Genomic DNA, 27,285 nt, shown 5'->3' with positions numbered 1-27,285 from the left:
ACAATGGCTGCATTTGGAAACAACACGACTGACACACATCCACACACTCAACACACCTAGAAACAACACTATAAAACACACCCCTTCATACACCACAATCCTTTGCACAAAACATGCCGGACACAAGCCAGAGCACTGCCCAAAAACGTCACCAACCACAGATTAGGTCCCCCTCTAACTTTTACTAAGCACATATCCCACACTCTCAACACACACCCACCACACAAATTTGCACCTCTACACTCCATTTACTCCCCATCACCACCTTATTACCCAGCACCTAACCATCAAACTATTTTACAAGTACGTTTCCACCACCATGTCACCACAGAGACGTCCCTATTTCACAGATGACGAGGTAGATGAAATCATCAGAGTAGAGCCACAACTATTTGGAGCCCATATCCAGCAAACTACTATCACAAGGAAAATGGGGACCACAACTGTATAGTGTGTGGATAGGACAGCCAATGACAGAACTGCTAAGGCCAGGAAGCACTGGGACTCTCACTACACTCTGCCACAACTGTGTGCTCTGATACTATGACCATTCTCCATCTAGTCGGCCATACAGCTATACCCACCTGACACGAGAATAACTCTACATTGTATGGAATACAGGGTTTGAAATGGTTAGTACTCATACGAGGATCCCTTACTCACTATCCAAGCAGCAGTATGCTGTACAACTGTAAAAATACTGTAACGGGAGTGCCGCCGAACACAGCTCCCAAACACCTGTCGGGGGAGGAACACAATGGCCCGGGGGCACGAGCGGGAACCTCCCTGCCATGACGTATGACGCTGAGGGCGTCATAAACATCAGAAGAGAAGACGGACGAGCGGGATCGGAAAAAAAGAAGGAGGAGCCGAGAACGCGAGGAAGCCGGAGTGAGGAGATCGCCATTGGAGCATCGGAAGAAGAGAGAGAGACCGCCGTGACCGGAGAGCCGACAACGGAAGGGGAAACCGCCATCACCAGGGGGCCGGAGGAAGAGAAGGACACCGCCGAGGCCGGAGAGTCGGTTACAGCGAGGGGAAGCACCGCCATCCGAGTGCCCGGGACGGAGGAAGAGACCCAGAAGTCAGGACGCCTCGAGGGAAGGAGGAACCACTGGGCAACTCCCGGCCCAGACGAAGAGAAATCGGGAGACCACCCAAGTGCCGGCCGCGCCCCGGGAGGGACGTGGCCCTCCCAGGTACGTCTATACCCTGCCTGGCAGACCCTGTCAGGCTGGCTGACAGGGAAAAGAGGGAGGGGAGAAGAAAGGGAGGACGGGAAGACCTCGTGAAAGAAGGGGACTTAGCAGAAAAGGAGAGGGGGACCTAAACTGCTTTAACCCACGGACAGGGACACCACCCGAGAAACCCTAAGAAAAGGAAAAGAAAGGGGTTTTCTTGGAGTAAAAAGGAAATAAGGGCACAATAACCACAGAGTGATACCCACCACCCGCACCAGCCCTACCTAGTCCACACCACCCTACTAACCCCTGTTTGAACCCTTGTCTTGCCCCTACTTTATTCACTTACCTGATTACTTTTTTTTTTTCTTTTTTTTTTTTCTTTTGGGAGCCCGGGAGATCGGAGGACGGAAAAACCAGACCGCCTCAAGACGGAACCAAGACACCACCAGAGACTGTAAAACCCAAGAAGGGCTTTGGGGAAACAGAAGATAGGGCTAATCTTGTGGAAAGAAACAAGAGAGAATTGGCCAACTTTAAATAAAACAGTTATTGTTCCGTCAAATAGTGGTGCCAGTCGCATTCTTCCAATATCTTACCTCATTCCGATAACGAACCCATTTACAGTGGTGTCAGAAGTGGGATATTGGAACAGGCGACAGGAGAACCCTAGAAAATGGAGGGTACGCCCACAATGGCGGATATGATGCAGCAACTAGCTGAGGGGCAACGCCATCTGCAAATTGTATGGGAGGAGCAACAGAAGGCAGCCAAGGTGGAAAGGGAGGCTCTGCAAAGCGCGCTTAAAAGTCAGGCTACTATCATGGCCAACAATCAGTTGGTACATGACAACGCGATAAAGACTTTGACGGATACCATTGCAGCAACTCGGGTACATCCAAATGTACCTAGTTCTGTTTTGCAGAGATATCAGGAAGGCGAAGACCCCGACGCCTTCTTTACTAACTTTGAACGCGTCGCCATTTCAGCCACCTGGCCGCAGGAAAGATGGGGTCAATATATCGCTCCCTTATTAACCGGGACCCTCCAAGCAGCATACCAAGCGGTTAACCCGGGTGGGACAACACCCTATCCGGACATCAAGAAGAGCATCCTAGAAAGGGTCGGCTTTGATACAGAACACTATCGGGTTCGCTTCAGGAAGGCCAAGTGGGGCCCCTCTGAGAACCCTCGAGCTTTATATTTTAGGGTCAAAGATTTAGGCCTCAAATGGCTTGGACCCATAGGGACGAATAGGGAAGATGTTATTGAGACCGTTCTCCTAGAACAGTATCTAGACGCCCTACCCGCCAATACTCGCCATTGGATCAAGCAGCACCCGAACCCCGACACGAATACTACTATTGAGCTGGCCTGTGCTTTCCACCGCTCCCTCGAATTCAAAACACCCCTTCCGCGGTTGTTACCTCAACCAGTTAGGCAAAACACGGGACAATCCGCAGCCTCGGGGAAAAGGCCGATAGAGGAACCGGGAAGGTTACGAGGGATAGAGAAGCCCTATGGACAGCAGCCCCAGTGTTTTAGTTGTGGGGAATGGGGACACATTGCCCGATTTTGCCCGCTGAAGTCCGGAAAACCCGAACCCATGGAAATAGGGGTTACGAGAGGCCGGGTTTTCTACACCGGGGGGAAAGATACCCAATACAAAAAGATACTGTCCATTAATGGGAGGGACACCGTAGCGCTCATCGACTCCGGATGTAGTCAGTCCGTAATCAGAGCGGATCTGATTGCCGAGCATACACTTGACCCAGGTTTCACAGTATCCATATGTTGTATTCACGGGGAAACAAGAGAATATCCCCTAATATGGACTACCCTTTTTTGGGAAGGTACAAATGCCCCCATACGGCTGGGGGTAGTTGAACGGTTGGTGGAAGAGGCCATCATAGGAACAGACTTTAAAGACTTTCCGATCCTTTTGGACAGCACACAGAGCAAGAAAGACCTGGATGCCTGGTTGGGAAGCGCCCCTTTTTCTGAATTACCCATACCAGCCCCGGCGATCCGCTATAAACCCACTAAAAGAGAAAAACGAGAAGCCAGGAAGTCCTATAGAAGAGAGGATACAAACCACGACAGAGATAACGCACAGGTATTCGCCCTCGTTGGTCTTCCGCCCTTCCGATGTAGTCAAAGGGACGATCCCAGTTTGATCCACGCCTGGAGAAGTGCCAAACCTCGAACCATAGATGATAAGGGTCCCTCCTTTGTGATCAATAAAAATCTGTTATATCGGATCACCAGTAACGAGAGAGGGGAAAAGAAACAGTTACTGATTCCCGAACCCTATAGGCAGCAGGTGTTGCATCTAGCCCATAATCAGCCGGGGGGGGTCATTACGGGAGAGAAAAAACAGAGGAATACCTATTAAGGAAATTCTACTGGCCTGGGGTTTTTTCCCATATCAGAAAGTTCTGTCAGCAATGTCCTAGATGTCAGTTGATAGATCCCGGACCCAGGAAAAAAGCCCCCCTACATCCTCTTCCCATTATTGACGTACCGTTCTCTAGAGTAGGAATGGATCTAGTCGGGCCCCTCCTACCGTCTTCCAAGGGATACCGTTACATTCTAGTATTGGTCGATTACGCCTCTAGGTATCCGGAAGCTATCCCCCTAACTAGTATTAGCACTAAAAGTGTCGCCAACGCCATGATAGGTTTCTTCTCACGAATAGGGTTTCCCCGAGAAATATTGACGGACCAAGGGACCCAGTTTATGTCCAACTTGATGGCTCAGATTTGTCAATTATTAGGGATACGACAGATAAGGACAGCGGTTTATCATCCCCAGACAGACGGACTAGTAGAAAGGTATAATCGCACCCTGAAAACCCTTCTGAGGAAAGCGATCTCCGAGTCAGGTAAAGATTGGGACAAGAAACTTCCCCTAGTGTTATATGCCGTCAGAACCCATGAACAAGCATCTACAGGACATAGTCCATTCGAACTGCTGTTTGGGCGACAGCCTAGGACCCTATTAGACATGGCAGCTGAGTTATGGGAGGAAGACGAAAGCGGGGAGAAACCTCTCCTAGAGTACACCAGTGAGTTAAAGTCCCGACTACAAACGATATGGGAAGATGTGAGAGGGCACATGGAAAAAGCTCAGGAGAAACAGAAGCGTTATTACGATAGGAACACTCAAATGAGATCTTTTGTAGAGGGAGACCAAGTATTAGTGCTTTTACCCAGTTCAGACAATAAACTTTTGGCAAAATGGCAAGGCCCATATAAAATAATAAAAGCAGTAACTCCGGTTACCTATAAACTACAACTCGCGACTAATCCCAACCGATTTCAAATCTTTCATGTTAACTTTCTAAAAAGATGGGAGGAATCTCAAGTAGACCAAAATATAAACTGTTTAGTTAACACAGTAAAAGAGCTAGAAATAGGGTGGTGCCCCACAGACCCCCCCTCAAAGGGCGATATACCCCTACGAAATGCAGAGTTAACAGTGCAACAGAACCAACAACTAAACCAACTCCTTAATGCGCACCCCCACGTGTTTTCCCCTGTTCCAGGTAAAACAGAGCTAATCCACCACCAGATTATAACCCAACCGGGTAAAATAATCCGGTTACGTCCCTATCGCATTCCCGAAGCGAGGAAGGTCATAGTTGAAGAGGAGGTAAAAAGGATGTTAGATTTGGATATTATAGAGCCGTCCCAAAGCCCCTGGTGCTCCCCGGTGGTGTTAGTGCCAAAACCGGACGGATCCATACGCTTTTGTATCGACTTTAGACAAGTCAATGCCGTTTCCCAATTTGATACATATCCTCTTCCCAGGGTAGACGAACTTATAGAACGGCTCGGTAAAGCCAAATACATGTCTACCCTGGACCTAACAAAAGGATACTGGCAGATTCCTTTAGCTAAAGCCGATAAAGAAAAAACGGCGTTCTCCACCTCTTCCGGTCTATATCACTTTAAGGTACTCCCTTTTGGACTGCATGGAGCCCCCGCCACTTTTCAGAGACTCATCGATACTATATTACGACCACATACCAGATACGCGGCCGCCTATCTGGATGACATCGTTATTCATAGCGAAACCTGGGAAGACCATTTAAACCATGTAGGACAGATCTTTAAAGCACTGTCGGCGGCCGGATTGACCGCCAATCCTTCCAAGAGCCGACTGGCTTTCAATGAAATTCCCTATCTGGGTTATCATATTGGGAAGGGGAATATCAGGCCCCAAATGAGTAAAATAGAAGCCATTTTACGTATAAGCGCACCCACCACAAAGAAAGAGATCCGATCCTTCCTCGGACTAGTGGGGTATTATCGAAGATTCATACCCCACTACTCTACAGTGGCCGCCCCCCTCACTGACCTCTTGAGGAAGGGTCAACCCAAGAACATCACAAGTCTAACCGGTCCACAATCACATAGCTACCGTACCTTGCAACGGTGTCTAACCACGCAACCCGTATTAAAATGCCCTGAATTCAGTCGTCCCTTCCATCTCCAAACGGATGCCTCGGACGTAGGCCTGGGTGCAGTACTGTTCCAAAAAGATGAAAATGAGATAAGCCATCCGGTGGTCTTCATTAGTCGTAAGCTATTTCCACGGGAACAGAACTATCCCATAATAGAGCGTGAGTGCCTGGCCATTAAATGGGCTGTTGAAAGCCTTCAATATTATCTCCTAGGGAGGTCCTTCCTTTTATATACCGACCACGCCCCTCTTACCTGGCTCTCGAGGTATAAGGACACCAACGTTCGCATTTTAAGATGGTTTATGGAGCTCCAACCTTTCTCCTTCCAGGTTTGCCATCTCCCTGGAGACCTTATGGGACAAGCAGACTATTTGTCTCGATTTCCGGGACCTGGGGGGCTCGAACAGCCCCATCCAAGGGAGGGGATGTGTAACGGGAGTGCCGCCGAACACAGCTCCCAAACACCTGTCGGGGGAGGAACACAATGGCCCGGGGGCACGAGCGGGAACCTCCCTGCCATGACGTATGACGCTGAGGGCGTCATAAACATCAGAAGAGAAGACGGACGAGCGGGATCGGAAAAAAAGAAGGAGGAGCCGAGAACGCGAGGAAGCCGGAGTGAGGAGATCGCCATTGGAGCATCGGAAGAAGAGAGAGAGACCGCCGTGACCGGAGAGCCGACAACGGAAGGGGAAACCGCCATCACCAGGGGGCCGGAGGAAGAGAAGGACACCGCCGAGGCCGGAGAGTCGGTTACAGCGAGGGGAAGCACCGCCATCCGAGTGCCCGGGACGGAGGAAGAGACCCAGAAGTCAGGACGCCTCGAGGGAAGGAGGAACCACTGGGCAACTCCCGGCCCAGACGAAGAGAAATCGGGAGACCACCCAAGTGCCGGCCGCGCCCCGGGAGGGACGTGGCCCTCCCAGGTACGTCTATACCCTGCCTGGCAGACCCTGTCAGGCTGGCTGACAGGGAAAAGAGGGAGGGGAGAAGAAAGGGAGGACGGGAAGACCTCGTGAAAGAAGGGGACTTAGCAGAAAATGAGAGGGGGACCTAAACTGCTTTAACCCACGGACAGGGACACCACCCGAGAAACCCTAAGAAAAGGAAAAGAAAGGGGTTTTCTTGGAGTAAAAAGGAAATAAGGGCACAATAACCACAGAGTGATACCCACCACCCGCACCAGCCCTACCTAGTCCACACCACCCTACTAACCCCTGTTTGAACCCTTGTCTTGCCCCTACTTTATTCACTTACCTGATTACTTTTATTTTTTCTTTTTTTTTTTTCTTTTGGGAGCCCGGGAGATCGGAGGACGGAAAAACCAGACCGCCTCAAGACGGAACCAAGACACCACCAGAGACTGTAAAACCCAAGAAGGGCTTTGGGGAAACAGAAGATAGGGCTAATCTTGTGGAAAGAAACAAGAGAGAATTGGCCAACTTTAAATAAAACAGTTATTGTTCCGTCAAATAGTGGTGCCAGTCGCATTCTTCCAATATCTTACCTCATTCCGATAACGAACCCATTTACAAATACCTTTACTTGAAAACACACTCATGACGTGTACATACCTTGGAGAGTCTAACTGAACAACTGCATGTAGTACAGGGAGTCACATGACTGCTGGGCCAAGAGTCTACAATTAACCAAACCACTCTGCATATGGTCAATTATCCCTGTTGGTATACTTGTCATGCCAATCCACACAGCTCAGGGGAAGGACATGCAACACACCCAGAACTATCTAGAGCTCACTTGCCAAGACGACAATAGTGTAGACAGGAAGGACAGCTCAAAATGTATGGTAGGAACTTCCTACACAGATCAAAGCCCCCTTAATGTGTCTCCTGTATGGCATTGGCCACACTCTTTCCCATAATGGGCTGACCACATGATGACAACTATGACACATCATCCAAGGTCCTGACAATGTCTGCATGATAAATAAATAGCTTTCAAGATGATTCAAACAACTTCCTGCCCAGCCAATGTCCTGCCTGCAATGCTAGTAACATCCCTCCAACATCTAAGGATTCCAGACAGTCTGAGGCTAGGTCACTGAACAGGAATTGGTATGTGGCTACAATGTCAGTTCATTACAAATGACAATATGTGTACCTGTCACATGAGGGAAATCAGCTATTACAATGTGAACATGGCCCTGGCCCAATGTCACTGTCAACTATTGGAAGTGGATTCCACAATACAACCACTAACATATTCACTCCACATCAACAGGTTGTGATGCCACTGTAACTGGGAATGCTTACACCAACGAGACAGCAACTACCCCCACTGATGAAGTCCTCTGTGATTCTAAAACTCCTGGACCACTGGACGTGGAGGACAGTTCTGGTCTATCTGGCCAAGCTGGGGAGATGACACAGGTCAGCCTCAGTCTGACCACATCGACTTCTCCCAGCCTTGTGGCCTCAACATCGCAGGCAGCCAGTCGCCCCCAGACCTGCATCTCTACAACACTCTCCTACATATTGTGCCTTCAAGTCCAGGTTCCTGAGTCTCAAAATGCCAACTATGACAATGATGGACCTGGAACCTGTGGAAGGGTTGCAGGCTGCACCAAGGGCGTAGGCACATGGGGTAGGGTGCGTGGGAAAGATGGTGTGGCCCAGTGGCCAGAGGCTGCTGGTGATGCCCCTGCACCGGATACCATCAGCCAGGTCCTGATTGCCTACCAACGTTCCCAAGGCGTGATGGGCCAGGTACTGAACAAACTCCCGGAAATCAAGGAGCTACAGAGGGTAGTGCAAAAATGTATTGTATTATTATTTAAAATCTTTACAATCAAGTGAGATCAATCTTGACGGAAGGCCCATGCATATCCCTAAAAAGGCCTATGTCAAGACAACGATGGACCTATAAAGACTACAACCTAAGATCATAAAACAAAAGTTCAAAATAGGAGCACAGAAGAGTAATTACTCCAAAAGGATAAAAAAACATATGTACAATATTTTATGATTGTTATTGATCAAATGCCTAAAACATAAAAAAGGAATTAGCAGTGCAAATCACATGGATAAAATGTCAATATTTCCAGCTGAAATGTGAAACTCACCACACCCAGCATGGCCAGACAATGTCAATAAGATGTTAGAAAAGCAGTAAGTTGTTAATTAGCCCTATAAGGCTGTACAAGGATTACAGAGAAAATGCTACCACTCTCATCTGTTTTAAGGGGTAGAAGACTAAGCTGTCATGGTGCCCTCATTCAGCAGCTTTTGTAACTGATAAACAAACTTCCCAAATTTAGCTAGATCCGATGGCTCCTTCAAAGTAAACACAAGTGACCTGGCCTCATTGCAAGTTCTTAAGCCGTGATGTAAACAAAGAGGTTTTAATAAAGTGAGACGTGCATTCATCAGTGAAGGGAATGACTCAGCTTTATATCCGCAGATCCTGCAATTTACTTTCATGGAAAGCGAGTGCCATTTTGGGTTCATCCCCTTAATTTGAGGGCTAACAACCTTGCCCCCATGATTTGTGTCAAGCAGGCTTTTCCAATCATACACATGAAATACAGTTGTTCTAATAAGTGGTGCAAGCTGTTGGTGTAGGATGCTGGCACAGCCACTAACACAGGTGTACTGCTCAGTTTTGCCAGGTCAGTTGTACTAGAAAGTATTTTTATCAGCCTTTTCAACATTTAATAGCAGTGTGAGAAAGCACCGGCTTATTCAGTTCTGTTTGATCTATTTGGAGGGGTCAAGCGCTTTAGTTAAATACTGCGACCAAGGATTAATTTCTAAGTAAAAAATGGGGTGAAGGTCTTATTTCAATGTGTTGGGTGGAGCCATTATAATCCTGTGATAGTATTTTTAAAACGAGCCCATATGGCCCACTTCTGTCCTTCCAGGCCAAGTTCTAGCCTTACCAGATACCCCTAATATATTGTGGCAGCTTAAATACTCTCTTATAAGCTTTAACTTGAAGCTTTTCCACTAATTCAGTGAGTTGTGCCTGAAAAGCTTTGTGACCATGGTTTAGGGCTGGTGAAAGGGAACTCCTGAGCACTAGTTGGATCAGTACTGAAGAAGGGCTTTCTATGAGGTTGTTTAACTGGCATACTCTTGTTGTTAGAAATTCAGACTTGGCTTTAAGATGGCACAGATTAATTTTAGAATTTCCCTTCACAGTCAGCCACACTCCTAAGTAATTATACAAGTTTGTTCTGCTGATCTTGAGGGGATCCATGCTCCAGCAGCAGTTCTGATGTTTAGAGGTCCCCCCAGAGGTTATTGCTTTGGTCTTAGAAGCGTTTGCCTTCATTTTGTTTGTTATGTTGTAATCATAAAGGGCAGTTAGTGTAATTTGAAGCCCAATTCTCGAGTGGTCTAACTGCACATTGTAAGAGAGTGAGTTTGAGGTTTTCAATTTTTGGCGGTATCAAGTAAGTATGTCCGAAGGCTAGGGACATGTCTGCAGTGTACAGAGCTACAGAGGGATTTCCATCATGAGATGCCGGAACAGCGGGAGGCCCACAATTCCAACATGGTCCCTCTAACAGGGATGCTGAGGGACACCAACAGTACCATGAGCAGGGATAGGCAACATCACACCTCCTTCCTTTGGTGCATCCACACCACACCCTTCATCAGTGCCAGACACTGGATGGAAGGCCCTGCCAGGGAAAGCACCTGCCTCAGACACCCTCTGTAGTTACTGATCCCCCCACAAGCGGGGACATCCAGCCAAGCATTCAGGAGGTGCGGGTGGTAAGACATCAACCACTGCCAGCAACTAAACACTTCCTAATGTCACTCCTTTGTGGCCCACGGACTCACTCTGTTGACTGTACCTTAACTACTTTTCAAATTCCATGCTAGTAGGACACTGGCCTATGGACCCCAAATGTTGTGGTCTCTCCTCTACTAATTGCATCCACCATGACTGATCCCTTCACCTGAAGTATAGTTTTTTATCCAGCATCACTGTTCAATTTTTGTGTAAATGTAAATAAACACACACATCACTAAAAAACTGCCTCTCTTTGTTATCTGTCTGGAATGTTGAATGCTAATCACATGTAAAATATATGCTTTAGACATTAGGAGACAATGGATGGAGGGAGATGTCTCAAGTAGTGTCATGCTGAGGATGACTAGCAACACAATGTCACAGGTTCTGGTCACATCAAACCTCTAATTGTACTGTAATGCACATAAGCTGTAAAGAATGTCTGCACAGTCATAGCCAAGAATGTCCCAGCCATATGGAGTCAGGCCAGATATCCAATTACGAATGTGCACCAGAACATACCAGAAAGGGTCTGTAAGACCTTGTCTAGTAGATTAAGCAAAGAGAGTTTGGGATTTTAGTGGTCATTATGACCTTGGCAGTTCTGCCATGCCACGCCAGGGGTGGCAGTCAGACCGCCGACACCGTGCAGGACCACCAAATTATGACCACTGCAGTGAACTGGCTGCATCACAGCCAGTTCACTGCCTGACCGCCAGGGAGGTAAGACCGCCTGGCCGAACTTTGACCACCTTCGACCTGGCGGTCCACCTAACACTGACCATGGTATTATGAGTATCCTTTCCACCATGGATTCCGTGGCAGCAGCCCCGCCACAAAATTCCTTGCGGTAAGGATACTGGCGACAGGAATGCTGATTCTTGTCACCACAACAGGACTCCCCAACCTCCCCTCTCCATGTGGAAGGCACCCCACCCCGACTCCATCAGAAGCCCTCCACCCCCCCAAGCAACAAAGCCCACCCTGCTCCCTGTACTGACCCACCCACCCGCTCCCCGTACTTACCCCTACACCCCGATCCATGCACGCACATATCACACTTGCATACATTTACGCACACATCCATGCTCACTCATTCACACACACATACACACATGGCCATGACACCCCCGCATACATGCATTCACACAAGCACACAGGCACTTGCACACACACACAAAACCCCTCTCCCCTGTCGGACGATCACGTTATTTGGTGCTCTCGGTGGTCGTCCGGAAGGGAACGGGGTCCATGGCGCTTGCTCTGCCACCAGCGTCCCGCCAACACAACACCGCCACACTGTTTACAATGTTCTAATACAGCGGGCGGTGTTGTGGTGATGTGGCGGTGGAGCAAGTTCCACTAGACCGCTGACCTCCAGTATGGCTGCTGGCGGCTTCCCCGCCAAATAATGACAGAAAGCAGCCAGCAATCATAACATGGCGGTCTTCAGACCACCAACACTGGCAGTCATATGGTGGCGGTGACTTTGGAGGTCTACGGAATAGACCGCTGAAATCAAAATGAGAGCCTTTGTCTCCAGTTTGACCCTTATCATATACCAAAACTAGACCTGTCAACTTAACATATGCCATGGCACAGACAGAGGGCAGTACAACAGAGCCTAAGCCCAGGCCCTTCCCATGACAATGAGCAAGCACCTGGTGGAATGTCACATACCTGTGTCAGTATTTTGGGACAGGCACACTGGCCTGCAATGAGGAAACTCATTGACAGCCACTAACAGGTAATACAGAATGAATGTCATCACAAAGTGAATGTTGAAGAAATGGATTGCAAAGGATGACATGTTGCAAGGCAACATGATCACACACATGCCACCATTGGACCAACACACCACCTCAAACAGGAGTATTGTGTAGCTCAGATTCCTGCCCTCCCACTGTCCAGGCAGCCTGACCATAGAACTCATACACTTCAAATCTGCGAGCAACAGTACCTGGAGTAATCCATGTCCACTTCACATATCAGACCAGCAACAGCCACCTGCCAATGACACAACTCTGAGATGCCCACATGAGGGTGGCATGGTAAGACATGTGGAAGGAATAAGTGACATATAGGGAGTTTAGGCAGGTAAAGGCATACATAAGACCCAAACCTCATTTCAAACTACAGTTGTTTCACTGACAGTGCAATGTGACTGACCCAAATGAAGAATATCCTCAAGAGAGTCACATCTTCAAGCCAGATATAGCCAGCAAACCAGGGCTGCAGGATGCATAGCATGAGATATCCTGTTTCAGGGTGATGGCAATACCCTTCTCAATAAATAGTGACCACCTACAGTACCCCATGCAGTCACACTAATCACAGAACATCACATACTTACACTCAAGTGAAGTATTGATTGATGAGATCTGCCCGCATGTCTCCACCTTCATCACTGCCATCCTCCCTTGGCATTCCAGGAGGCTCATCCAGTGGCACTGCTAGCTCCCCCTCATCATGGATGTATGAGATGTTTCTCCTCAAAGCAAGATTGTGGAGCATGCAGCAGGCCACAATGATCTTACACACTTTTGCTGGTGAGTAGAGGAGGGCTTCACCAGACTTGTCAATGAACTGGAACCTCGCCTTCAAGAGCCCAAAAGTCCACTCCACAATGCGCCGCGTTCTTCTATGTGCCTCATTGAAGTGGACTTCCCCTGGCGTAGTTGTGTTCCTCATCAGTGTCAACAACCAGGGATGATTTAGCTATGCATAGTCTCCTGTAAGGGAATGCGACATGTGTACTACCATGAGTCCAAAGCATTGTCTCACTAGCAGCAGACATAGCATGCAAACTCACATGACATATGTTACTTACCAACCAACCAGGCCTTCTCTGGGTACAGTTGTGTTATCAGCTGTTGAATACCACTGTCCGCATGATGAAGGCATCATGGACTGAACCCGGATACCGGGAACACACTTGGGAGATGTAGAGGTCTGCCAGACAAACTACTTGAATATTGATGGAATGGTAGCTCTTCCTGCTATGATAGACCTGTTCATTGCCAAGCGGTGGAACCAAGGCTACATGGGTACCATCAATAGCTCCCATAACATGTAAACTCTGCCTTCACATCGACAAAATCCTCTTTTTGAGGAAAGCGAATGTAGCTGTCCAGGTGTTTCAACATTGCTGAGGGAAGATTTTTCAAGACCAGACTGAACATAGGCTGGGACATCCCAGCAGTTAGGGCCGATGTATTTTGAAAGGACCCAGTGGCCAGGAAGTGCAACACTGACATGACTTGTGCAATGGGTGGTTTGCTATTAGGATGATGGATGGTTGGTATCAGATCTGGCTCCAACTAACGACAAACATCCACGATCGTAGGCCTATCCAGGCAGTGAATCTGGATGATGTGTCTGTCCTCCATGGCCTGCCATTCTGCAATTCAGGAGGTTGTCTGATCCTTCTCCTCCCAGGGTAACTATGTGAGAAAAAAGGAAGTTGTGGCCATTTTTCATTGTGTGCCTTGCATATTACATTATACATGTCATATATGAACTGTGACATCATGTGAGTCACTGAAAACATGATACACAGCACTCATCAAGACTAACATTATGTCATTTTTGTAACACGTTACCCCCTTGCTATTTACAATATGTGTTCACATCCATCTGGACAGCAACAATATGTGCATCAAACTTTCAGGTCTAACTGTGATTCAAAGCCCAAAATCCTGAAATGTCTGTGTGGGAGATGATGGTGGCTCTCCCCTCAATTATGTTGTCATATGTGCTGGAGCACATACCAATATGTACAATGAAATGATTGACCAAAAAGACAGGACAAGTACACCACTCAAGATTCGCCAGGACATCACTTTTCAAACTAGTGACGCGTCCAAAATTGCATTATAATATATTGTATGCTCTAAAACGGTGTGTGCCTGACCTACTCCACCGTACATTAGGAACCGCCCGCGACCACCGTCAAAAGTCATCATGGGGGTAGGCGGATGCTACAAGGATACAAAAATGTCCCTCTTACAATGTTCCTAGAATAGGAATCCCCAACTCCAAATGAACCAAGTGTCTCAAGCCCCAACAATTCAAGAACATTTAGATGTATCTAATATCAAACATTGCATTTTATTTATTTGATGATATGTATAATTATAAATCCAAACGTAACATAGAAATATAATTTGTTGATAAAGAATTTTTGTTCTATCCCTTGGGAAACAAAAATAACTCATTAAAACGGTGAACAGAATCACACCAAATCACTCATACAGAAATATAAAAAATACTGTAAGGACAATGCAATAATCATGTGTTCTAATATAAATAACAACATAGAAAATGCTTCCCCTGGCGGACCACTTTGTCTCGCCAAATTATACTCCAGCGAATGAATTAGTCCATATATCCATTTTCAAAATTCATAGATTATCTTGTTTTAAGGAAATCCTCTGTTTCTTATATCGTATATTTAATCAAAACATCTTATATGTAGAGCTCAATCTTTTCTATAGATCCTTCTTGCACCATTGTCTATAGGAGAAACAATTTGAATCCAATGCAATGTCTTTGTCCTGTATAGTAGTGCTGCCGTATGTTTCGGTGATAAGTGGCCCTTTCAGGTCACTCACCTTTTTCAGGGCACATAGAGTTGAGAAGAAATAAAACAATCCCAGGGACAAATCTGTTATTATTCATGAAATATAAATTCCCCTGAAATATAAAGAAAAGGTTTAGTATATCTCTGGGCTTGAGACAAGAACTATGTATAACTAGAAAAGGGAAAGCGAGAACAAGAAAAAACAAAAAGAAAAGAAAAAGAATGATGAAGATTTCCCATATCACCGGAAAAATGTGATTCTCATACAAGGAAAAAACAGGGGTGTGCGTCCAGTCACTTTGAAAGTAGTATATGTTATCCACAATCATAAATGGATCACTAATTGATATATTTTCCTGATTCAGAACTTATGATTCTAAAAAATAAGTAAATCATCCAAAAAGTGAAATAGGATAGCTTAGAGTTAATTATTACTCCAATCAACGTGATATTCCAAATGGCTAATGTTACAAAATAACTCCCAAAGTCGTGCTATATAATAGGTGTCCCTCTATTTGAAAAATACTGCAGTGGACCTTGCCATTGGATTTTACTGCTTCCTGTGGTATTCTTGGCCCAATGGCAGAGAACGCCAGAAATGACGGTCGCATAAGTGGCTGATGTGACCACCATCTTCAGGTGAATCACTAACTTGACTCTTGACACTGACTGCCAACAAGACCTCAACTGCCTGAGCTGTTGTGTTCCGCCTCTGAGAGCAATCATGCCTTGTCCAACCGGTGAAAGGGCCCTTGCCTTCTTTCCAGAAGAACTTGAGAAGCTGGTGGGTGAGGTTCTACCCCTGTATAGGCAGCTCTATGGTGCACCAGAGGAGCAGGTAAGTGCCCTATGTGAACAATGTTCTCTGTAACTCTACTCATCGTAGCTTCAATCAACCTAGGCTTAGGCCCAGTTTGTCAGATTGTGTCCTCAAAGCCCTGTAGGGGCTGACAGTGTGGAATAATTGTTGAGTCCATGGGCATGTATCACTGTCAATTGACAGGTTTAGAGTCTTGAGACAATGTGGTGAGTGTGTATTGGGTGTTTCCTGTCCCATATTTTGTTGGATACACATGACTAGATGAGGTGTCATGACAGCCATCCCAGGCAACTCTTGCCATAAAATGGTTATCATGTGTGTTCACGTGTGATTGCATGATAGCAGGAGGTGTGGATGCATGTTATATGTGTGTCAGTTGATCACTATTTGAGCTCTTTCTGTGTTTGCACAGTGATTTCTGGCCAGATCTGGCCTTCTTGTACTGTTCTTCTGCAGCCAGGTAATGATGCACAATGCCCCGCAGCTCTGCACATAGACAACCAATGGCAAGTGGCTATAGGCTACAAGATGTACTCTGATGCATGTGATTTGTCAGATATGGAGTTTTGTGTAGGTGTGTCTGCTCAGCATGCAGAGGCCGAGGCCGGTCTATTGTTACTCACAGCAAAAGTCAAAATTTGGTCTGGTACCGGTTCCCTTTTGCAATGCACGTGTGATGCTCTATTCACACCCTGTACCCCTGTACAGCATGTGATGTTGCTAAACCATTCCTCTCTGCCAACATGCAGCTTCCTGAGCCTCTGTCCACTGACTGATATGGGAATTGCATTGGGAGCAGGCTGGTGATTTGTGATTTTTGTGCTCTTTTCAACTCTGACAATGTGTGTCACATAGCCTTGACAAGTCCCTTGATCCCACAGCCCTGTTGTCACTTTCATCTAGCTCTGATGTGTCATGTGTATGCTCCTTGAACTTTGGACATCTGCAACCAGTGTGTTGTGAACTGATTTGCCATGATATCGGATTCTGTGGTTTGGGCATAACGCTGGACATGTACAAAGGATGGCCAGGTTTCATTGAAGATACTCTAAGTTTTGTGAACACACATGTGTTGAAGTGAGCATTGTTATGCTGATGTGACACACAGACCCCTGTTTCCTGAAGTAGCAGAAGCCTCCATCTGTATCTTCAAATGTCCACACATGGACAGACTTGACTCTTCGTGTGCTCTACATGTCACTCCTTTCATTTTGGTCTGAGCACAATGGGTCAGTATTTAGGCTGGCTGTGATGTAGAGACTGTATACAGTGGCTGACATTCATAGTTATTGGATGTGTGTGCATGTTCTTTGTTGGGTGGTGTACATGTCACTTGCCTCTTTGTGTGATGTATTCCATCGTGTTCCTGATCAATGTAATGTGGCTAGCTCATGTCCCACAAAAGTCACAGTTGACCTACCTGGTCAGCGCGGGGCCTCAGCTGGGGTGGGGGGGGGGTGTAGGGCACCCTATGGGGGAGTGCTCGTAGTCAGGTCCCTGTGTCCAATGACTGCTATGTGCCGCAGGTGGACAGGGTGGTCAAGACAGGATGTAATTGGCTTGGTGCACTGACATGTATGTGACTCAGCCATTTTTTATGGAACTTGTGGACATAATATACTGTCTTGTCTTTTGCATCCATGTAGGTCAACACCCATTAGAAGAAGGGAATTTGGAGAGCCATAGCCAAGAAGATGTGGAGGTCCACAGCCGGCGGAGTGCCCACTTTCGGAAGAGGTGGGATGACCTGAAACGCTGGGCCCAGTAGACTGCAGAGGCCCAGCTGGGACAGTCCTCCCAATGAGGACAGGGTGCCTGTCGGACCATGACCCACCTATTGGCTCACATTTTGGTGGTGGCCAACCCAGAGTTGGATGGGCATTTGAGGGCAGTGCAATGCTAATTCATGCCTGACCCTTTGCCAGGTGAGTGGGGGAGGGACAGACTGCTCCCCCTTACACTGTGGGATGTGTCATGTGTCACAGTTCATCTGGGTTCACATTGGTGTAGAGGGGCCATGTGTTTCCGATTGGTGTGCTCAACCTTTTGGAGATGGGACCTTCGATGAAACAGTGGGCCACCCTCAGTCTAAATGCACAGCAGAGAGCACACATGACTGTGTTTAATGTTCAAATCTTCTGATTTCCAACAACAGGTCACTCCTCCCAAATGTCACAGTACAAAGGTAGGTGGGATGTGGGTCACTGTCCACTGCCATGTGTCTGTGGATATTTTTAGGCTGACATCTGCAAGCCAAGTGCAAATTGTCTCCATTGTATGTTGGGTGCCTGTGCCTCACAGCAGTCTGTGATGCATGGGTGTTCATCATACATGTGACATTACGTACATGGCAAAATCTTGGCAGCTGTAACATGATACTTTCCCTTGGTAGGTGGAGAATGTGCATTGCCATGGGTGATGTGTCATAAGTGTAGCCAACATTCCAGTTGCCTACATGTCTGCATGTGCTCCATTCCCAAATGGATACATTACTATGCATTTGATGTAGGCATGTGCTAGCTATGCAGAAGTGATAAAGTCTGGAATATCTAACATATCTGTCCATGGTGTCCTGTTGCCGTAAAGGTACAAAGGTCTGTCCATTTACTGTGATAGCCAAGACAGAACAGTTTCATCATCATATGTTGTCAATCAGATACATCATGCCTCATAGTATGTAATTTGTCATGTGTATTGGCAGTCGCCATGATGGACATGACAAGTAGGGCCAGGGTGTGGATTCGCTTCATGACCTTTTCTACCCTTGATGTTGAATGTTGGTTGTAGGTGCACACCACCTGTGTGTTGTTTGGGAATTGTGCACTGGTATGCCTCATGGATTGACTTACAGTGATGTTTGGATCACTTGTGTTTGGGCTCGGGGAATCATCCACAGATAGATGCCATACTTGCCATGTCTGAGATATGGGTAGTGATGTTGCTTGTACAACAATTTGGTGTCCTTCAGTTAGTGGTTGCAAGGGTTGTGTCCCTCCTTCTTGCATTGCACAGTTGTCTACTACAAACACTCTCAAAAGTAAATATGGAAATGGGTGTGAGACCTTGGTGGGGGCTGTCCTGGGCCTTGCAGGATCATTCTTGTGTGTATTCAGGAGACATCTCTCCATGATGTTTAGGAACTGACTTCATTGTTGTTCCGTGCAACACCACATGTGGGGCACATCTGAGTGGCCTTGCTACTACCTCCTGGACTCATTATGGGCAGGCGTCACTGGTAGGACTGTACATCGTTTTTGGATGTGCCCATAGTGACAGGGATGTTTCCATGTCTTCTAATCCAGGTACAGCATGTTTGTACCCGTGTTGTCTCCATTTCCTTAGCAACATCTGTTATTGTTGATACATTACATCAGTACAAGGTGGACGTGTGCTTAGGCTTGTCTCTGTGTAATTGGTAAGGTACCTTACAATGAGATCTAATTTTTAGCTACTGCTTCACTGGGGTGTGCTGTATGTGGCACAGGTTTGGGGTGTAGTGGTCACCTAGTTGTGGTATGGTTAGTGTGGTAGCTAAACTTCGTACATGCTATTGTAGTTTTCTGAGACCAGGTTTTTCACATGTGTTACCTTTGTAATTCCAGATGGCATGCATGGTTTGGTTTTGGCACATGATGGTGCCACTTTGCTGGCACTTCACATTGGGGGGGGGGCACTTGACATGATGGTGGGTTGTGTCTCTCAGAGTTGTAATTGAAGTATTTTCATGTCCATGTTGTGACCTTAATTCACCGTCTTTTGGCAGCATCAGCACTGGCAGGTGAAGGAGATGGGGCCGCGCTGAGTGGGGAAGCATCTGGACATGGAACCTCCGGTCATGACACCACTGACATAGAGGGACCCAGTGGCCTGGAAGGTGAGTGGAGTGCCATGGGGGAGTCCGAACATTCATCAACAACATTGGATTCCTCCTGCAGGGCTATTCCCTAGTAATGGCAGACCCCTCGGGGACCATCCAGTACCATCTTTGTCCACCACCCCCCATTCTATCACTGCCCTCCCTATTGCTCCCCACCCAGTTGGCCTTGCCCGCCCACCCAAGAGGGTGGGTGCCTCCTTTTCTGCAGGCACCTCTGCCCCAGCCCCTATTACCCTGTTGCCCTCAGTGAGGAGGCTATTGACCTCTTGAGATTGATCTCTGTGTGTCAGTCCGCCATCATGAATGCCATCCAGGGACTGACAACCCAAATGCAACAGAGCAATGCGTTCATGGAGGGCATTCATTGTGCAATGGCAGGCCTACAGAGATCTTTTCAGGCTCTGGCCTCCAAACTGAAGGCAGCCAGTCCACCCTCCACCTTCCTCTTCTCAGTCCAAATCATCCCTTCCCTGACCAACCCAAAGCACACAGACAGAATCACATGCATCCACCTCAACAGACAAGGGTAGCACACATGAACACAAGCACCACAAGACACACATGCACACACAGACAAAATCCACCCTCAGACACAGCAACAGTCACGACTTGCCCTGACACTCCCGCATCACACACACAACATCTGGCACACCTACAGACACCACATCAACATTCCCTGATATTGCCACCACACCCATCCTAGTAGACCCTCAGACATTCACCTCAATCACCACACCCGCAGGCACCATAGACACACCTACATTCAGCACATCCACCATACCTGCAGTCACCACCTCAACAGACACCCACCACAGCATCCCCTGCACCTCAACTCCCCCTCAGCCTAAAACACATAAACACCCTCCCTCACCCACCCGACACCCACCACACCCAAGCCCACCTCCCACAAACACGCACCCAAGACATCAACACCTACACATCAAACAACCACTCCCTCGACCTCCAAACCCCAACCCCTTCTGATGACAGCCCCATTGTGTCTAAAAAAGTTTTCCTTTGTGGCCTTGACCTTACCCCTGTTCATCCCTCCGTGCCACCCCCAAATGGATAGTTTACCTCCCATGGTCCCTCCCTTCCACCGCAAAGGCCTCCCCAGCCCCCCTGCAAGCACTCATGCCCCTCCCCCACGAAGAAAAAGGTCACCCCTCACATGAAGGCTCCCCCATTCCCAAACTCAAATGCCCCTCCGAAGCCCACCCCTGATCATCCTTGAGTTGCCCCCCTGCCCCCTTGATGCCCCTACCTGTGGAGGCTACATGGCAGTCAGGAGTTAAGTAGAGGCCCAAGTATGAGCCTTTTGGCCCAATACCATGCTGGCCTATGTCCTTGGATTTTGATTTCCAAACCCTATTTATTAATAAAGACAACCTGTTGTTGGTTTATTGGTTACACCTTTATCTTGCATTTTCTTCCCTAGCGTTCTGTTGTTCGTGAGTGCCATTGGTTGTGTGCCTTTATTTATATGTGTTTGCGCTGCTTGCTGCTCCATGTGGTGTTTTTGCAGTATGTGAGTTTGTGTGCAGTGTTGTTGAGCCCCAAGGGAAGGGTGTGTGTTGTGTGATGGGTATGTGTGTGTAGTTGCAATGTTGGTGCCATGGCATTGTGTTGTGTTTGTTGTGGTATGTGTTTCTTTTTGTGTTGTGCAATTTGGGTATGTATGGTGTAGGACTTGTCCCCCTCATACGACTATTGTCTACATGTGGTGTGTGTTCTTGAGTTTTGTCAGTGCAGACATGGTGAGTGTTGAGTTGTGCTATTTTGTTTTGCAATTGGTGTGCATGTGTCCATTTATGTGTGTGTCCCTCACAGTTGGTTGGTGTAGGGGTATGTCCCATGGAATGTGAATTGTGTGTGCTTTGCTCTTTCCCGTTCTGTGACTGTGCATGACAATTGGTATTTGTATTGCTTGTCCCTGAGATCCAATTGGTGCTAATTCCTGTGCGCATGTTGTCTGTGGCCCTGTTCAATGTGATATGTGTCTCAGTGCAGCCTCCTTCCATGTATGGTCCTGATGCTCCTATCACAGTTGTACATGTTTGTTTGTGGTGGTGCGCTTTGTGTCTTTTGTCTATTTGTCTCTGTGTGTATTGTGCATGGCATTGTCTTTCAGCTGTGCTATGTGTACCGATAGCAGGGTTGTTTGATAGTGGTGGTGTGTGTGTACCATGTCACATGCATGTATACGGGTGTTTTGTGTTTGTGGCCGTCCCTGAGCAGTACTGGGTATGTATGTGTGGAATGTATTTGAATATGTGCAGTAATTGTGTAGTTGTTGCTGTGTGTGTGAATGTTGTGTGGCCTTCAGTGTCCCTGAGCCTGTGCTCTGTAGCCGTGCATACTTGTGTAGTATTGCTGTGCAGTGTGTGTGTGTGCTTGCTGAAGTGTGCATGTTGTGACTGTGTGGGTTTTCGTGTTGCAGTATGTGTGTAATGAATTTCAGGGGTAACTGCTGCCCATGGTGCCCCCCCCATGATGTGTATGATAGCGGTACAAGTCACACTTTTTTTTCTAATGTCAAAGAACTGTTTGTATTTATGGTTGCTGTCGTCCATGTTGGCGTTGAATTCATTGTCTTTCGGCGGGCATGATGTTTGGGAATGGCTCCATGGTGGCTCCAGATGTGTATGGCTATCTGCAGATGAGTCTCTCCCTTTATGCTGTCTGTTTCTGCCTTCTCATAGGTGGTGGTTGGACTGCTGCGGTCACATTGGCGATGTGCAACATTCTAATAAGTCTGGCAGAAACATGGTATCTGCCAGCCTGTTAATGCTTCCAGAGAATAGCGGCGGTCTGTGCTGCCTGGTGGTGGCAGTGGACAGCTGGCAGTTTTCTATTTGCTTGACCACCACACTCATAATACAGCACTCCGCTCCGCCAGCCTGTTGGTAGTATGACCGCCACCACCCATATGGCGGTCTTCAGGACCCCAAAATTGTAATCAACCTCATAATTGTTAATTATGTAAATCATTGAATTGATTTATTTAACTAATTGATGTGTTTCCATTATATGTTATGTAGCTGAAAAGTGTATTCAATAATAAACAATTTAAAATGAATTTTATATGTATTATTGTTTTAATTTAATTTATTTTATTCCATTACTATTTTAGTGTCTTTTTGTTATTTATTTTAAGGTTTCTTGCTGTTTTTTTGGGTAGTGGGAGGCATATCTTGATATTAAATGTGCCTATTTTATTTTATAGTTTTAAATTATTTCCTTATTATTACATTATATTTGTTTTCAATCGCGTGCACTTCTATTTATAATTTTTAAAAAAAATCAAATGTTTAAATTCTGTATATTTAGTTGGCATTATTAATGAAAATTATTTTGACATGAATTTGTACTTCTAAATTAACTTTCACATATTTATTTCTCATACATATGTGTGCTATTTTTTGTATCTTAATATTTCAGATACATTACTTATATTTCAGATTTCATCTTGACAACCTGGTTGCACATTAGTCAATATTAATAGAGGCTGTACTGAAAGAGCAGGCAAAATCATTTGTAAAATGGATAGCAAGTTCAACAAGTACGGAAAACCAGCACAGGTCCAAAAGCAAAAACTACAAAGAAGTAAACCATACTCAAATAAGATTTCTTAGAATATTGCTCCGAAATAGGACTCCAATCCTAATGTAACTACATTTGCAAATAAACATAGAAAGTGTGTGAATATCTTTATTAATCAAAATTGTATTTTGATAATCTTCTGCCATTTTTGTGTTTTTGTGTACAGGAATAATAAACATATCAGTAATAGCAGTCTGAACCACAGCAGTCCTTGGTCACCAAAGCAGTACACAACAGCACATTGGATACATGTAAAAACAACACAGCTGACATACATTGCCACACTGGACACACCTGCAAAAGTCACCATAAAACGCACCCCTTCACTCACCACAATCCTTTGCATTCACAATGCAAGACAACGAAGCCCAAGATTTCTTTTGTGGAGTTCATGGATTAGGCACCACCTTTTTTCACCATCCCATTGAACACCCTGCACACACTTTTGTCTATTCACACCTTATTGCAACTCCCCTGTTAAGTAAGACACTGTCATCTGCTTTTTTTTGTTCCACCATGTTTTTTCCAAAACTTCCTGTTTTTCTGAAGATGAGTTAAGAGTCATGGTAAAAGGAACTATAAGAATAGAGCCACAATTGTATAGAGCACATGTCCATCATACTAATCTCACTATGAAAATGGAAATGTGGGACAGGATAGTCAACAGAATCAATGCTGTAGACACTAACCTGCGCACAAAGAACGACATCAGGAAGAAGTGGAATGACCTCAGGGGTAAGGTCCATTCCCTGGTCTCCAGGCACTGGCTGAAGGCCAAGAAGACTGGTGGTGGCCCTCCCAGTGCCCCATTACATCTCCTTCCCCTGGGAGGAGAAGTTCTTGGCCATCCTGCATCCTGAGGTCTTGACAGGAATACCTGAGGTAGTGGAGTCTGGTAAGTCCCAACACTAAAATGTCACCAAAATGCGATGCACACTCACAGCTCAGCTTTTGACACTTTTACTGTTACTCCACTCTCCAGCCCAGTGTTCACCTGTCCAAAAACCTCTATTTGGCAACTCACAATTAAAGTGTACTTGCTTGAGGAGATGACATTTGTATAGTGTGTGTAGTACGGTGACTGACATGGCTCCAACTCCCTCAAACACAAAAAGAACAGATAATGGACGGAATGCCGAACAATGCAGACATTCACCCACAGTCACAAAGACCTGGGTTTAATCCATAGTTTTTTTGCTCACCATGCCACTTCAGTTTGGATCCCGCCATATGCAGATCAGTTTTGACCCTCTTTCCTCTTGGGAACAGTCCAGCCCGAACTTCCAAGCCAGGTCCTCCCTGGACCGGAAACAAGCATCCTGGGACCAATGTTTACTTGTTTAAAGACCTCTGTTTGGCAACTCATAATGTAAGTTTACTCAGCTGGGAGGATACTATTTGTCAAGTAGAGGGAGTGACACAACTGCTAAGGCCAGGATGGCCCAGTGTCTGTAAAACCAACCACCAGCCCAGAGTTCTCTTGTTCAAATATTCTCAATTGAAGTGTACTCATCTGGGACAATAGTTTTTGTAAAGTGTGTGTAGTACAGGGAGTTACATGACTGTAACTCCCAGGAGGCTCTGTTACCGTCACTCCAACTACCAGTCCAGTGTCCTCTTCTCCAAAGACTCCTGTTTGGTAACTCACAGATTAAATGCATTCACCTTAGGGGATAATATCTGTATAGTGTGTGTACTAGAGAGAGTGACCTAACTGCAACTCCCAGCAGGACCTGTATCTGTAACTCCAAACACTAGCGCAGTGGTCACTTGCAAATACAGTATACCCCTGTGTGTCAACTCCCAAATTAAGTACACTCACCTAGGAGGATCACATTTGTATGGTGGTGGGAAGTAGAGGGCGTGACCAGAATGTAAATCCCAATAGGCCCTGTGCAACTAACTCCAACCACAAAAACCAGTGTTCACTTGCTCAAATCCATCTATTTGTGAACTTTCAATTTAGGTTTATTCACCTGGGAAGATAACATTTGTCAAGTGTGTTGGAAAGTGGATTATTGGTAAGGGCAGGTAAGTACCTACACTTAGCAACAGGCCACTAACCCCCACTAGATTCAGTTGGTTCTCAATAAATTAACCTCAGCTCAACCCTTGGTAGCTTGGCAACGAGCGACAAGGCTTAATTTAGGAGACAATGGTGGTCATTCTGACCCTGGCGGTCTTTGACCGCCAGGGCGGAGGACCGCGGGAGCACCGCCGACAGGCCGGCGGTGCTCCAATGGGGATTCCGACCGCGGCGGTAAAGCCGCGGTCGGACCGGCACCACTGGCGGGGTCCCGCCAGTGTACCGCGACCCCATTGAATCCTCCGCGGTGGCGCAGCTTGCTGCACCGCCGCGGGGATTCCGACCCCCCCTACCGCCATCCAGATCCCGGCGGTCGGACCGCCGAGATCCGGATGGCGGTAGGGGGGGTCGCGGGGCCCCTGGGGGCCCCTGCAGTGCCCATGCCACTGGCATGGGCATTGCAGGGGCCCCCGTAAGAGGGCCCCTACATGTATTTCACTGTCTGCTGCGCAGACAGTGAAATACGCGACGGGTGCAACTGCACCCGTCGCACAGCTTCCACTCCGCCGGCTCGATTCCGAGCCGGCTTCATCGTGGAAGCCTCTTTCCCGCTGGGTTGGCTGGCGGTCTGAAGGCGACCGCCCGCCAGCCCAGCGGGAAAGTCAGAATTACCGCCGCGGTCTTTCGACCGCGGAACGGTAACCTGACGGCGGGACTTTGGCGGGCGGCCTCCGCCGCCCGCCAAGGTCAGAATGAGGGCCAATGTGTAAAGCATTCAAGTATCACAACACAGTAATTAAATAAAACACAGGAATCAGTATAAAAATCCAAAACCAATTTATAACAATAGGAAATATTCTAGCTTTAAAATGACACCAAAACGGATAAAATCGGATAAAGGGAACCGGGATATGAATTTTTAAAGAATCATTGTTTTTTGGTGCATAAAAACGAATAGCGCCAATCTGCTTATCTGTTCGCACCTTGACTCGGGCAAAGTCAAAGTTTGAGGCCGACTGTGATGGAGCCCTGCTCGGCTACAGCAAGATGGCGGCCTTGGTCAAAAGTTTACTTTCGGACTTAGGGCCATATTTATACTTTTTGATGCAAAACTGCGCCGCCGCAGTTTTGCGTCAAAATTTTTACAGCCGGCTAATGCCATTTCGTAGCGCCGTGCGGGAGTCAAATTTATACTTTGACGCACGGCGGCGCAATCAACAGGTGGGAGTCATTTTTTTTTACGCACATCGCGGCATCAAGACGTAAAGGAAAACGACGTTAACGCAGCGTAAATGACTGTGGGTCGATTTACGACACCGCAACCCGGATTTGCGCCGTTTTTTTTAACGCAATAGCGTCAAAAATACCCACGAACACTGCCATTTCAGCAGAGGAGAGCCAAAATGGATCCCAGATGCCACTACAGACCCCAGGAAGATGACAACAGACCAGGAACCAGCCAGGACGATCCATACAAGAACCAGGACATATATAGAAAAAAAAGAAAGTGTTGCTTCAGTGCAGAGGAGCAGGAAATCCTGGTTAAAGAGGTGACGGAACACCAGCACCAACTGTTTATCACCTCTAAGTTGCCAATCAGTAGGAGAGAGGCCATATGGCAACAAATTGTTGACAAGATCAACAGTGTGGCTGAAGTACGCAGGACAGTCACCGAGTGTAAGAAACGCTGACATGACTGCAAACGTAGGACAAAGGAAAAAATGGCCAGGAACAGGAAGGCAGCACTGCAGACTGGAGGTCGGAGTCCAGCACACCAGGAGGCCCTGAACCACATGGAGGAGATGGTTGCAGCCGTCATCCCCAAGGAGATCGTCACAGGGATTCAAGGACAGGACAGCGCAGACTACCAGGAGACAACGCACATGCAGGGTAAGTCGCATGGGGATTTAAAATGCAATAATGTCAACTGTGAGCAGGGGTGGGAAATACGTACTACACATTGCATG

Source organism: Pleurodeles waltl, chromosome 8 (assembly GCF_031143425.1).
Source record: "Pleurodeles waltl isolate 20211129_DDA chromosome 8, aPleWal1.hap1.20221129, whole genome shotgun sequence".
Lineage (NCBI taxonomy): Eukaryota > Metazoa > Chordata > Amphibia > Caudata > Salamandridae > Pleurodeles > Pleurodeles waltl.
This window is presented reverse-complemented; position numbering follows the sequence as displayed.